Genomic DNA, 15,365 nt, shown 5'->3' on the forward strand with positions numbered 1-15,365 from the left:
CGGGATTATGACTTTTCGGTTATTACCCGTCGTTTGAAGAGGGCTGAAACGGGGATTGTAGAAGTTGTAAAAAATGGAGTACTATAAAAAATGATATTGGGATGTGCTATTAAATGTATCGCAAGTTTCAGTTGGTTTGAGGATATATTTGACCATCTTATTTGACTGTATTTTAGGGTAATATTTTAGAGGAACAATTTAGGGTAAGAAATTTTTTTAAGAATCTTGGAAATTTGGAAATGTGACGAATTTGAGGTATTAGGAATTCGACAATTTGGGGATGAACTGGGGTATGGAGAATTGATAACTTTGATAAATTTGGTAGTTTGAGAATTTGGTAATTTGAGAATTTGGAAATTTGGAAACTTGGGGATTTGAGAATTTAGAAGTTTGAGAAATTGGAAACTTGAAAACTTGGAAATTGGAGAACTTGGAAGTTTGAGAATTTAGAAGTTTGAGGATTTGGAAGTTTGAGAATTTGGCAATTTAAGAATTTGGAAATTTGCGAACTTGGAAATTTGAGAATTTGGAAGTTTGAGAAATTGGAAATTTGAGAACTTAGAAGTTTCAGAATTTGGAAATTTGCGAACTTGGAAATTTGAGAATTTGGAAATTGGAGAACTTGGAAATTTGAGTATTTGGAAATTTGTCAATTTGGAAATTTGAGAATTTGGAAGTTTGAGAAATTGGAAATTTGAGAATTTAGAAGTTTGAGAATTTGGAAATTTGCGAACTTGGAAATTTGAGAACTTGGAAATTTGAGAATTTGGAAATTGGAGAATTTGGAAATTTGAGAATTTGGAAATTTGCCAATTTGGAAATGTGAGAATTTGGAAGTTTGAGAAATTGGAAATTTGAGAATTTAGAAGTTTGAGAATTTGGAAATTTGCGAACTTGGAAATTTGAGAACTTGGAAATTTGAGAATTTGGAAATTGGAGAACTTGGAAATTTGAGAATTTGGAAATTTGCGAACTTGGAAATTTGAGAACTTGGAAATTTGAGAACTTGGAAATTTGAGAATTTGGAAATTGGAGAACTTGGAAATTTGAGAATTTGGAAATTTGGAAATTTGGAAACTTGGGGATTTGAGAATTTAGAAGTTTGAGAAATTAGAAATTTGAAAACTTGGAAATTGGAGAACTTGGAAGTTTGGGAATTTAGAAGTTTGGAAATATGAAATCTTGAAAACTTGAAAATTTTACAATTTGACAATTCTAAAGCTTGCGAATTTTTAAATATGAGAGTTTGAGTACGTGACAACTGAAGAATTCCACAATCCGCACCTTCAAAATTTAATGTATTCAAAAATAGTGATAATATAATTAGCCCATACCCTTCCGCACAATAAAGGTCAGTCGTGCGGCGTCTATAAATTAAAGACGTCAAAAGGAAGCAAGGTGGATCATAATGACACAAAACATTACGATTGTCCTTGACATGCAACACGATATCCTAAAGGTGTCCAGTATTGGGAAAAACCTTGTCTTAACCTTGTCACAAAAAATTATACCCGCACAATGAGCGTCGTAAAACCGCAACAATAACGGCAAAAAAATAGCCCCTGACGATTATTCGGAGAGTACTTTGAGGGTGTTTGGTATTTCTTGTAGGAAATCGTGGATTAAACGCTCGCGCTTTAACCGTCGTTGACATTAATCAGTAGATATACCCTTTTCGTTAAGGAAGGGTTGTTTTAGGAAAAAATTGATACTTTGTAATGATGTTCTGTAAAGAAATATTTTAAACTTCAGTAAAATAAATTGTAGCTCTTCTAATGTCAACCTCTTCACCAACTCCTGGATTGCCATCAGTACACTAGGAAAAAAGTATCGATGTAAGGATACTCGATACATGATTGACGATAATCGTGTTAATGGAATCAGTAATTTGACAGGTGAGCCTGAAATCGGAATTATTACCATCAGGACATCCCGAAGATACGGTCAACGTCGTATTACGAGATAAACGGAGGTCGAACGAGGGTGGAGATCCACGGGATGAGACGTGATTCATGCGAAAAACGCACAACGTCTGCCGCCATAGGAGAAAAAGATCGAACGGCGAACGAATACGTGCAAGGAGAAGGAGGGAAAATGGAGCACGTGTTTCTTCTATGGGAGAGTTCACACGGCGACCATTCCTCCTCGTCAGCTAATCTAATCATTTGCTCGTAAGGAACATCGCTTATATACTGGGTGTTGCTACAGAATCGATATATTATAGAAATTGAATCTTTTTGACGAATTATAAAAATTGAAATGTTTAATGAATTATAGAAACTGAAATGTTCAATGAATTACAGAAATTAAAATGTTCAATGAATTACAAAAATTGAAATGTTCAATGAATTACAAATATAGAAATGTCTGATGAATTACAAATATTGAAATGTCTAATGAATTACAAAAATTGAAATGTTTATTGAATTATAAAAATTAAAATGTTTAATGAATTACAGAAATTAAAATGTTCAATGAATTACAAATATTGAAATGTTCAATAAATTACAAATATTGAAATATTCAATGAATTACAAAAATTGAAATGTTTATTGAATTATAAAAATTAAAATGTCTAATGAATTACAGAAATTAAAATGTTCAATGAATTACAAAAATTAAAATGTTCAATGAATTACAAATATTGAAATGTATAATGAATTACAAAAATTGAAATTTTTAACGAACTATAGAAATTAAAATGTTTAATGAACTACAGAAATTGAAATGATCAATGAATGACAGATATTGAAATGTACAATGAATAACAGAAGTTCAAACATTTGATGAATTACAATGAAAATGTTGAAACGTAGAAGTGCAAGAAAATTTTTATTTGCTAGTTCATAAATTTAGAAGTTCAGAAAATGAAGATAGAAATAAAAAATTTGGTTGTACGTCAAATCTTGAATAATATAATAAAGCATAGGAATATAAAAATGTACAAATTCTTAATCCAGAAAACTAATTTCAAGTTAGAACCAAAAGTGGAATTATCCTTGATATCATACAAGTTTAAAAACCGTAATACATCATTTTTAAAAATGTTTATATTGTTTGACATGAAATTGCATATATTGTGACATGAAGTCATTAAAAAAAATTGAAATTTCTTGTGAAATATTTGAGGAACTTAATAAAATAATAAAATTATGAGCTATTAGAGTGTACACATGAATGAAGACTACATTGAACGAATCATTTCACGCACCCTGTATATACGTTCGTAGGCATAAGTAGGAGGTTACCACCCTCTTGATACACCCCCGTTGGCATCGTCACTACGTCGATCTATTTACCCCTACGGCACGACACTTCGCAGCCGTGTCAACGCGACCCCCGTTGAGAATTCCATTATCGCGGCCACGATTTATGCCCATCCCTACCTCGAAACCCTTAGAAATGGAGCCCTCCTATTCCTCTCGCGTAATATACGTCACCGCGAACCCGCGAAAACAGATTTTCGCTGATTTTGATCTCGTGTAGGTCAAACTGAGTGGCAAAATGTATGATCAACAATGGAAAGTGGATGATATGATAGTATTAATATTTGGATAAATGAAACGTTGTTCTAATTCGGTTTTTTTATTTGTTACTGAAAGAGGAAGGTGATATGTTTCTTTGGAATTAAGGAAAATTATGAGAAAATTTGTTCTTTTAATTTTTTTAGAAAAACACACAATAGTTAAAGTAAAAGATATAGAATATAAAATATTTTTAAAAATACATATATGTATATAACTATAAGAATCAATGACCTAACCTAATCTAACCTAACCGTTGTATTAAAGATTGAGGGCCGTTCACAAGAATAGAAAAATAGATAATTTTGTGAAATAAATGTTGTGTTCTGAATATAACAAAATTATATGAATTTGATTATAAATTGATATGTCACAGAAATTTGGAGATGGATTAGGTTTGAAGGATATAGTTTACAATTATTGACAATTGCAGTAAAAGGAAATTACATAGCATGAAAGTTTAAGAAGCCATGGTATTTATTTACCATGAGTATCTAATAGCCATCGTTTCGAAAATCGTTTAATCTTTCCAAACTTAACGACATCATTAAACATGAAGTTTTCTCACTGTCATACTAGTATTAGTATACAGAAGATATCATTGTTGTAACCTTGAAATTTAGTCGAAATTCATCATAAATTTTGTGAGAGTAGTACTTAATAATTATACGAAATTGTGAACTCGTGTTTAAACATTAAACTGGAGGGTAGTTTGCACCCTCTTGGACACCACGCCTCTTCTAATACCCGCCTACGGAAGCTACGCATGCGTGTTTTATTCATCCATATGACATCCTCAGATTGACAATACGGATACATGTTATTTATTATTTGAGTATTTATAAATTCTATTCTTAGTTGCACTATTTTTCTGATTAAATATTAGTTGTATTAACAACGTGTTATAAACATGTCCCAAACTAATAGAATTCAACAAAGTTAAAGATAAAATAAGCAAGAAATTATTTCCAGAATTAGTCACTAAGCTACAGTAAAATGATAATGCATGCTATTTTTAACTTCTGTAACCCATTTTCAAACTATTACGAATACTACGTAAATATAGGAAGGCAATTCTTTAGAAACAGAAAACAAATTAATATGAGAACTCATTTGCAAATGTCAACATGTTCGTATTTAGTCCAAATTGTTGCTTTTAAATACATAACCTAATCATCTGTTTTCCTAATGATTTACACTTTTGAACTACTCTCAGATTTTATGATAATTCTCATCTATTAGCTGTTGAATATTGTCAAATTCTTATTTAATCTCCTTTCAATTTTTTCGAGTAATTGTAATATTCACGTATAGCAAAATGAGAACAAAATGGACGTCCATGTGACGCTAAGAAAACTAGAAAAATTACGAAGAAGCAATTAATTTTTTTTAGGTTATTTCCTATTCTTTTATTATGTTACTGGTTCGAGTACAATAATTTGTCAATTATTATACTATCTGATATTCTGAATAACAATAATTACATAAATAATATAATTTAAACTCTGATCGTATAGAAATACAATCCTACATATGAAATACCATATGTAACACATATGGTATGTGTGTTATTTAACCATACCATATTTAACACATTGTGAAATACAATTCACACCACATTTGTTCAATAGAAATTTATTACAGCATTCATACTATAAAATATTTTTATTAGAATAAAATTATAAATAAAATGTATTACACAAGAAAATTTCTAAATCTAGTTCTACAAGCATTTGCACAAATATCCATCATAAACGCTTCTATAAAACTCCTATAAAGTCCTATAAATAACCAGACATATTAAATACCATAAACAAAAAGACAAGATAATCCCAAAAGGCAAATCGATACAATTTATCTCACGCATCAATCATCCAAACAATCGAGTCATCGCCTCTCACTGAAAATATAATCGATCAAGTCGCAGCCCGTTTCGCTAATTAGACACTTTTGAGTAAAATTATCGCAACGACACGATCTCAGACACTTTCTTTAATTAAACTCTGTTCCGGACAGAGTGTCCTCATATTTTACCTTTGATAGCATACGTCATCGGAGGTGATAATGGAAAATAATTTGTCATTCGGCGAAGGAAAAGTAGCAGGCAGCCAGATCGTGTTAAGTGATTTGTCCTTGCCATCTGTAGGTGCTGGTATTATCCTGCAAACTGAATGTAGATGTCCCGATTCTGGGGAGGGCGGCTTTTAGCCCCATCCGGACGAACCAACACTGAGATATTAGTGTCAAACGCGATGTTATCTGAATAAGAAGACGAATCAATCATTGCTGTGGTTGTTGTTCGAAAGACCTTATCGCACTTGACAATTTTTCCACATGCAAATTATTTTTTAAATATCCAATTTGCATACAGGTATCAATATGCGAATATTCATGATATATAAATACTTCTCACTTATTCGATAATCTCAAATTTACAGAGAACACGGTTTGATATTTCATATTCCTCCGCAAACTTTCCCACAAACTTTTGACAAGCAAAGACATGCGGGTCGATCATCGCGAAGCTAGTTTTTTGTTTTTCAAGTGGTGCGCTTTCTTTCTCGAGGACCAACTCCTTAACACACCGGCATTTTGTATTCACACACGTGCTTTCGACGCACACCTCGTCGAGTCGCCATTATTTTCACCCCTCCGTCTACGCGCATAGGCTCGCACTTGCTCACACCCCGGGATCTTGTCGAAGACAAATATTTATATCGCGAACACCCGCTGAGCCATTGTGAAATCCGCGACAACTCTTGCTTCTATTAACGCATCGAGCACCTTCACCTTACCCTCGCGATTTTACACGTGAGACTTTGTAGAAGGGCCCCTAACCTCTTCAGCTTATCGAAATGCATGAAACAGGGAATTTGAGGGAAGTTTCTTTTATTTGGGTTACTTCTTGTCGATTCACTTTTTGAATAAAGTATCATACTTGCTATAGTATGTGTATCATATGTGCTGCAAAGTATGTGTATCATATGTGTTGCAAAGTATGTATACCATAAGTGCTGCACAGTATGTGTATCATATGTGCTGTAAAGTATGTATACTATATGTGCTGCACAGTATGTGTATCATATGTGCTGCAAAGTATGTATATCAAATATGCTGCAAAGTATGTATATCATATGTGCAAGGTATGTGTATCATACTTGCTATAATATGAGTATCATATGTGCTGCACAGTATGTGTATCATATGTGCTGCAAAGTATGTATGTCATATGTGCAAGGTATGTGTATCATACTTATTATAATATGTGTATCATATGATTTACAAGGTATGTGTATCATATGTGCTGCGAAGTATATATACCACATGTGCTGCACAGTATGTGTATCATATGTGCTGCAAAGTATGTATATCATATACACAAAAAGACATTAGAAAAATATTAATTGTGTTATTTTATCGTGTACTATTCGTGTCATGTGTTCATGTTACAAGCGGAAACTAGAACACTTGTCAGTACCCAACAACCTAGTTGGCTAATGATGCCCATCTGACGATTAAAACATGACAGCAACGAGTTTACGATGGGTTCCCATGGGTCAAGCCACGTGTGGGCGAGGGTAAATTCTCGCGTGTATGATTATAGTGCATGTTGGTTTGCATTTCCTTTGATGTACTTTTACCAAAAAAGAAGCATAGTTTCACAAATCTGAACTTAAGAATTTGTAAACTCTTGTGAACCAAATCCCCAAAACGACACAAATAAACGCTGTCTGAAAAAGAAGGCTACACTCGTCCGAGTGCACAATTGTGACGTCGCATCTGAAAGGGGCCGATAAACACAGAGAGTCGCATAAAAATTCAGTGACACCCACTGTCATGCGTGTCCATAGACATCTCTAGATCGAGATGAGACGTCCTTTTTCTAGGGACTACGACGGAGAAGAAGGAGAGCATGAATGGACAGAGGGAGTGGCATTCAATGTTTTATCGAGGATCTATGCCGGCTGAATGCCTTCGAGGAGTACCTTTGTGCCCGTTCGCGTTACGAGGCGAGTCCTTTCTGAAAAATAAGAGCGTGGGAGGAGTGACGACGAAGGACGAAGGATGTGTACGAGTGCCTCTTTCTCCGAAGCTGAACGATGGAGGGTAAGGTACAGGTGGCCTCTTCGTACCTTCACGCACCACTAATTTCTTCCTCATTATCCACCGTAGGCGGTCATTCGAGGTTCCGAGCTTCTTGTTCCGCATTTACCTACCCATTGTTGCCCGAAGGATCCCTCGGATCGCGTCTTCATTGAGGCCCAGGGGATGCCGTTGATGGTCTCCGGTGGTCGACTGGAACACTGATTGTAAGTCATGTTGTGGTTACGAAACAAATACCATCCATATTTTACATGGTGTTTGCTCAAATTATACATTTAGATAGTGCTTGAGGTTTGCTAGATTTAGGAGAAATTGCACTGCAAGGTGTTGGCAAAATTCTGATATTGGCAGATCAAAATTTTCTAGTTGACAAGTTTAATAAATTCTTTGGTTATATTTCTATTAGCATTTTTATTTGCTTCTATCAAATAAAGGGACTTTGTTTGCTTTAAAAGTAATTATTAATCATTGTTTCCTAGAGTTACATCTCATGAGTTATACATGACATACGTAGTTATATCACATGTATAACTCATGTGACGTATTCAGATGTGGACAAAAAATATTTATTTTAAATTACTATATCGATAGAAATGGTGAGTGAGAATCACTTTTCACATTTGCTAACGTTACCTAACCTAATTTAATCACTAACTGTATAATGTAATTAAATTATTCGATTAGGATAGGTTATGCTACATGAGACAAATACAACTACACCTTTAGGTTACCGTATGAAGGATTTATCAAACAGTTATTGTAGATGCATAATTTTAGCATATGTCATTCTACATATTTGTACAAAATATGTCACAAAATTTCAATTCTTTTTTACACATGTACAATACATAATATAAGTGAAGTCTGTTACTGAAAGTCTTACATATCTGTTACTGAAACGTTATGTTAGACACTGCAATTTTTATTCATTATTGAAAAACAATTTGTGGTGTACAATTTTGAGTGTGACCTACTACATTTATTTTGTATAAAATATATAATAAAATATCGTTTTGTCTTTCACATGAATTTAATTAATAATACACCCTGAATGTTATGTCCGCTCCTCAAGCATCGTATTTTTCATCCAAAATTGAAAAATTATTTGTAATGTACAATTATGAGTTCCAGAATTTACTTTGTATAAAACATACAACAAAATTTGACATGAATGCAATTAATAATAAACTCGGAATATTATTGAATGCTCAAGCATTTATGCAAAGCATTTTTGATCCAAAATTAAAAACCGATTTGTGGTGTACGATTTCGAGTGTGAGTCACAAATCGGCATCAAACGTCCAGCACAAACCCATCTTGAAATGAGAGCAGAAAAAGTAAAAGAGACACAGCCTGAAGTGGTCGCATGCGGAGTCACGTGTACAGCCGCGGGCCGCGTGCGTGTCGCGTTTGCTTTTCGCTTTCTGTGGCGCGGATCGTTCCGGGGTCACACCCTCTCAAGCACGCACTTCTAAATGCTCGATTAAGGTGACTGTCACTACCTCGGGAAAGGGGATTAGTATTTCAATTATTTGCACAATGAGCCGTCGTCGTTTCGCCGTCTCTTTTGCACAGTTGTGCAATTCTCGTCGTTCGCGCTGCGATGGTCTCCTTGTCTCGGGTGGATAACGTCGAGTGACAAAGACACGTGGCGATATTTACTCGTCTACGATTGAAGCCTTTTGCAGGATTTGATCCTGAATGGTGGTTGGACCTCTGTGTTGAGATAAGTTAATTTTCTGTCTTACCGATGTTTAGGATTTAAAGGGTTGCATATTGTAGGTACGACTGTGTGCAGATAAATGGGGAAACTTTGGAAAATCACATTTTCCGATTTTGGTTAATTTTTGCAGACAAGCTTCTTTTCTCAAAAGGAAAGATCTGTGGGAATAATTTTTGGCGATTTGAAGGAAAACATTTGATTATTGTTATTCTCTATGGGCTAATGATCATAGCAGAGGCTTTTACAAAATCAATTGATCAATCAATTCTCTATATTATCGACGAGACACAGTATGTCTAAATTGTTCTAAAATTATATTGGAGTGCAAGACCAATTAACTTCGAACTGCCTTGATTTTACAAAACTATTAACAATTTTTAACCAATCTTAGGCTAATCATAATTACTGTTGTGATCATCAGAGTCGTCGGTTAAGAAGAATTCTGTGATTACAGCTGTCGGTAAAGTAAAGTTCTGTTTACAATTTTGAACAAATGATGAATGTTTAAAACAACCATAGTTCTATCGTATTCAATTTTATTTTAAAAACAAAAATGGTTTTCTATTCATTCTGAAATTAAATCTTCAATCAAGAACATGTATTTAAATTAAATTCAGAATGATTAAATATAGAAGACAATTTCTGTATCAGAGTTTTGTGTTGCGCCATCTAGTGGTGGAAGATGAGAACTAATTAAACTACAGTTCCAAAAGTGTGTAGTTCACCCTGTTTGCCGGAGAGATGGCGCCACAAGTTCAATTTTTATAAAAATTTAATTAATGCTGATTTTATTTATTAATATTGATTTTATGCTGTTTGCAATATATTCTGTGGGTCAAAAGATGTGAATTATTTGTTCAGAACACTTCGCACAGTATACTGTATTTCGTCGATGATGTAGGAAATGACATGATTTATAAATGGTAAAAAATTCTTTCTCATGTCGCCAAAAACCATTCTCATCTTTCGCAAAAAATAGTTTATTTAAAAAATTTTAAAGGTTTTCTGAAGTTTTGCCTATGTTTCATTATAAATTCACCAATTTACCAAAAGGTAAACTCAACACTTGATGTAAAAAAACATTTTAACTGTTTAATACTAAAACAATTTTTGTCTTTAATTTGTACATCCCTTAAAATTTTTATGATACTGTTAAATTTTTGCGTGAAAGAAATTTAATAAAATCTATGTCTACTGTTCATTAAATAGTGTATTTGAAGTTGTTTTTATTTTTGTCTTCTTAAGTAATAATAATAATTTTGTCTTGTTATTAAGTAATAACTTTTCACTTCATCTACCAAAATTTTCAAAAAATCTAGAATCTATTTTTATAGTTAAATGGCTTACATAAAATCTCGATTTTTACTGTAAACTTATAAATTCATATATAACGTAATATTTCTTAAAAAATACCTAAAAACATTTTCAGATTACCTAATTGCAATAAACTTATGAAATACTAAATTTTGAAGAGTTAATTATACCTGAGTTTATAGATCCCACCAAAAGTACACAATTCGCCATTCCCAAATTATAACTGAATTACCACTTTCCCAAAACCTGGAATCCCATCTCAGTATCCACCCTCCCATTTAAATAAAAATATTTCCCTAAACTTCCCATCCAGCTATTTTTAACCCAAACCTCCTCCCCATTAAAGAAGTTCAACGCCCACATCAAACTGCCTCTAAAATAGCAACCAAACACAAAACGAAAGCTTCAAGACGGGGCATAAACGTCCCCCAAAAATTTCGGCGAGAAATTCGAAACCTCGCAATAAAAGGATGTCTCAGCAATAGCAAAATTCCAATTCCCATATAAAACTTCCATATCGGACATAGAAGTGGTCTTACGACTTGATCCGCGTTTCCCATCAGCTAAGTAGGCGTCGAACCGGAGGCGAACGTACCCCGTAGGATGAAAGACCCCAGAAAGACACCAAGGACGTTCACTGCCCCCGTGGCTAAAACACGGTGGACCCTAAAGAGTCCTGTCTGGCGCCAGGATAATGAAACAGGCCTGGCTGAAGTTACCTATCAGCCACGGGGAACTTATCGATCGAAAGTATTTTAATCCACTCGGAGTTCCGTTTCTATCGCCCACGGACGAATTTAACGGGCCTGGAATCCAGATCAGGTAAGATTGGATGAAAAGAAATGACTTGTTTGACAAGCGTGAAATGTATCTTCCCGAGAAGGATAAAAGGCTACCGGTTCTCGTCGCTGGCTAATAAGGGGCAAAAAGCGTCGGGGAACATTGACGAATGTGGCCATGGGCCTATCTATGGAATCGAGATGACAGACCGTTCGGAAATTAATTACCGACACTGAAAAGATGAGAGGTGTTGGATTGCAGACGCTAGATTTTGATGATTAACGTTGGCGTGAAATTTTATTCTTTGAGAGATTGTTACTGGGGGTTTACAGGGCCTTTTCAAAGGGGTAATGTAATTTGAAACGTATACAGTTTTTTGTGATGGGGTATTTGTGGAAGTGGGGAATGATAGGTGAAATTTGCTTTTGTTGAGTTTGTAGTGATGGGTTTGTGGTGGAATTGTGTAGAACAGCGGAGTTTTGATTAATTAATATCTGCAGGATGCTTGTAGTCATTTATTATAATGACGGTAATAAATGTTGGTAGCATTTAGTATTTTTGTAAATATATTTAAGTATTTGTGTATTTTTAAATGGTTGAATTTGTAAATTTATGAAGTTGTACATTTTTTAATCGATCAATTTGTAAATTTATGAACTTGTACATTTTTTAATGTATAAATATGTAAATTTATGAATTTCTCAATTTTTAAATGTGTATACTTGTACATTTATGAACTTGTATATTTTTGAATGTGTCAATTTGTAAATTTATGAATTTCTCAATTTTTAAATGTGTAAATTTGTACATTTATGAACTTGTATATTTTTGAATGTGTCAATTTGTAAATTTGTGAACTTGTGAATTTTTAAATGTATAAGTTTGTAAATTTGTAAACTTGTGAATTTTTAAATGTATAAGTTTGTACATTTGTAAACTTGTGAATTTTTAAATATACAGATTTGTAAATTTGTGAACTTGTGAATTTTTAAATGTATAAGTCTGTAAATTTGTAAACTTGTAAATTTCTAAAATAGTAAAATTGTAAAATTGTAAACTTGTAAACTTGTAAATTTCTAAAATATTAAAATTGTAAAATTGTAAACTTGTAAACTTGTAAATTTCTAAAATACTAAAATTGTAAAATTGTAAACTTGTAAATTTCTAAAATAGTAAAATTGTAAAATTGTAAAGTTGTAAAGTTGTAAAATTGTAAAATTGTAAAATTGTAAAATTGCAAAATTGCAAAATTGTAAAATTGTAAAATTGCAAAATTGTAAAATTGTAAAATTGTAAAATTGTAAAATTGTAAAATTGTAAAATTGTAAAATTGTAAAATTGTAAAATTGTAAAATTGTAAAATTGTAAAATTGTAAAATTGTAAAATTGTAAAATTGTAAAATTGTAAAATTGCAAAATTGTAAAATTGTAAACTTGTATACTTGTAAATATTTTAACTTGTAAACTTCTATACTTCTAAACTTCCAAACTTCTAAACTTTCTAAACTTGTAAATTTTTAAATTTATAAATTGCAAAATTTATATCTACCAGACTACTACTACCAAAAAAATATATTCAGACATAGCAACCACTTCTAAATACAAGACCGTGAACAACACGTTATTAATACTCCGTCGATGAAAGATATAACAAGCACAAAGATCGTACAGTAATTATCTCCAGAGGTCGATATTAATCACAATTTTGAAGCAGCGCAGATGGCTATACTCTGCAGTGATCACCTTTGATTTACCGATTCGAATAAAGGATAATTCTCACCTTCAAATATTTTGATTACTAGCTTTCCACCAGAGTATTTATTCAATATGTCAAAGAGGAACGAGCGTTCTAAGGAGTAATTATTAAATTTGTATCAATTGCATCTGTCTCGGAATGAACATATCGACTGCACAGAATTCACTGCAAGGTTACTGCTATGAAATTATGTTACATTAGTTACAGAGACATCATTAACTAATTACAGCTTTACTGGAAAAATTCTCTCCCTGTGATATTATGAAACGAGCTCAAAAATGTTGGACTGTAATATTTTTGTGTAAATAAGTATTGAATTACGGTGACTGATAATTATGAATTTATGGGTGTAATTATATAATTGTGGATATGGAGTCAGAATGCTTTATTTAATTTGCGACGTGATAGAAATAATATGTACTTCTAAAGAAGGAGGCCTCTTGAATATTTCTTAAAAAAAAAATTTTAGAGGAGAAATTTATTCTTGCAGAATATTAGTCTTTTGAGAAATTCCTTAAAAAAGAAAAATTTAGAGAAAAAAGTACCCTTGCAACATACTGGACTTTTAAGAAAATTTGAATAACGTATAAAATATTTCATATACTACTAAAATTTAAAGAAACATTTATGTGAGCTTGTTCGAATAAACTACCCCTATAAACTAGTACTAAAATACTAAAATAAATATGATATACAGTATCATTTAGTAATTTATACTAAACTATTTAACATTATAATAATATTAATAAGATCCTCCCTCAACATTTCAGAAATGTCCACGTATAATAAAAACTAACCAAAAAGTTCTAACTATGAAATAAAATTCTAACCTCACATTTTTGTAGAAACAATTTTGAATTAGTCAAAAATATCCAATATAATTGCACAAATCCTGTAAATACAATAAGAGGTTATAAATCGAACGTACGACGGATTCCCCATAAAAGAAACAACATTTTAAAAAGCAATCTTTGCATCCGTGGCTCCTTGCCCATTTAATAACACGCCATGTACCTTCAACGTTTCATAGCCTGCGGCTGCGTGTTCATGATATTTAAATTAATTTTTCTTTCACGTCCCGATAAAATCACAACGTCGATTCGATCGAGAGCACGGATTAAAGTTCATAAGTGTGAATTATTGTCGTATGATTAGTTCTATAGGTGCTTCGCTGACCAGTTACAGCCCTTTATTCTCTTAAGTTGATCGCTCAATACCTTTTCACCTCTACAACCGTCCCATTATCGGCTTCCATTCATGTCCATAATCATCGTATAAATCATTTTTTTTAGCCAGGCAAACTAGCGAGTACACGTTGGTTTCGATTGTGCAAAGAGCTAACCTTGCTCTGAGGGGAAACCACTTTTGAGAGATCATTATGAAAATTGCCTGCAAGAAGAATTTACTTCGGTATTCTGATATCGGTGGGAAATATACTGCAAACGTGATTGACATTATTCTTTGTAGGGATTGCTTGTTTTGGGTTGTGCGTGATAGAATTTCGCGGGGAAAATGGCGACGTGGAGGAATGTATTTATTCTGGAGTGAGAATTAGAAGTTTGTTTAGTTTCAAAATTGATATTAAATTGGGAGAATTTTTATTTGCTATGTTACCATTGGTCTAAGGTACTAAATTACCAAATATAGAAATTTCTAAATTTTCTACGTTATTTTTGTAGGTTAGTAAACTACCGAATTTCCACACTTCTAGGTTTCTATTGTTCCAAATTCTAATTATCAAAATTCCAAAGTTCTGAATATCTATTGCCTCAAATTATAAAATTACCAAAATTCCAAATTTCCAAATTCCCATTGCTCCAAATTACCAAATCATCAAATATCTAAATTTCCTAATTCCCATTGCTCCAAATTAGAAAATGACCAAAATTCCAAATTTTCAAATCTCCATTCTCCCAAATTACAAAATTACCAAAATTCTAAATTCTCAAATTCTCATTGCTCCAATTACCAAATCATCAAATCTCTAAATTTCCTAATTCCCAATGCACCAAATTAGGAAATTGCCAAAATTCCAAATTTCCAAATTTCCAAATTTCCAAATCTCCATTGCCCCAAATTACAAAATTACCAAAATTCTAAATTCTCAAATTCTCATTGCTCCAATTACCAAATCATCAAATTTCTAAATTTCCTAATTCCCATT

Source organism: Megachile rotundata, chromosome 7 (genome assembly GCF_050947335.1).
Source record: "Megachile rotundata isolate GNS110a chromosome 7, iyMegRotu1, whole genome shotgun sequence".
NCBI classification, from domain to species: Eukaryota; Metazoa; Arthropoda; class Insecta; order Hymenoptera; family Megachilidae; genus Megachile; species Megachile rotundata.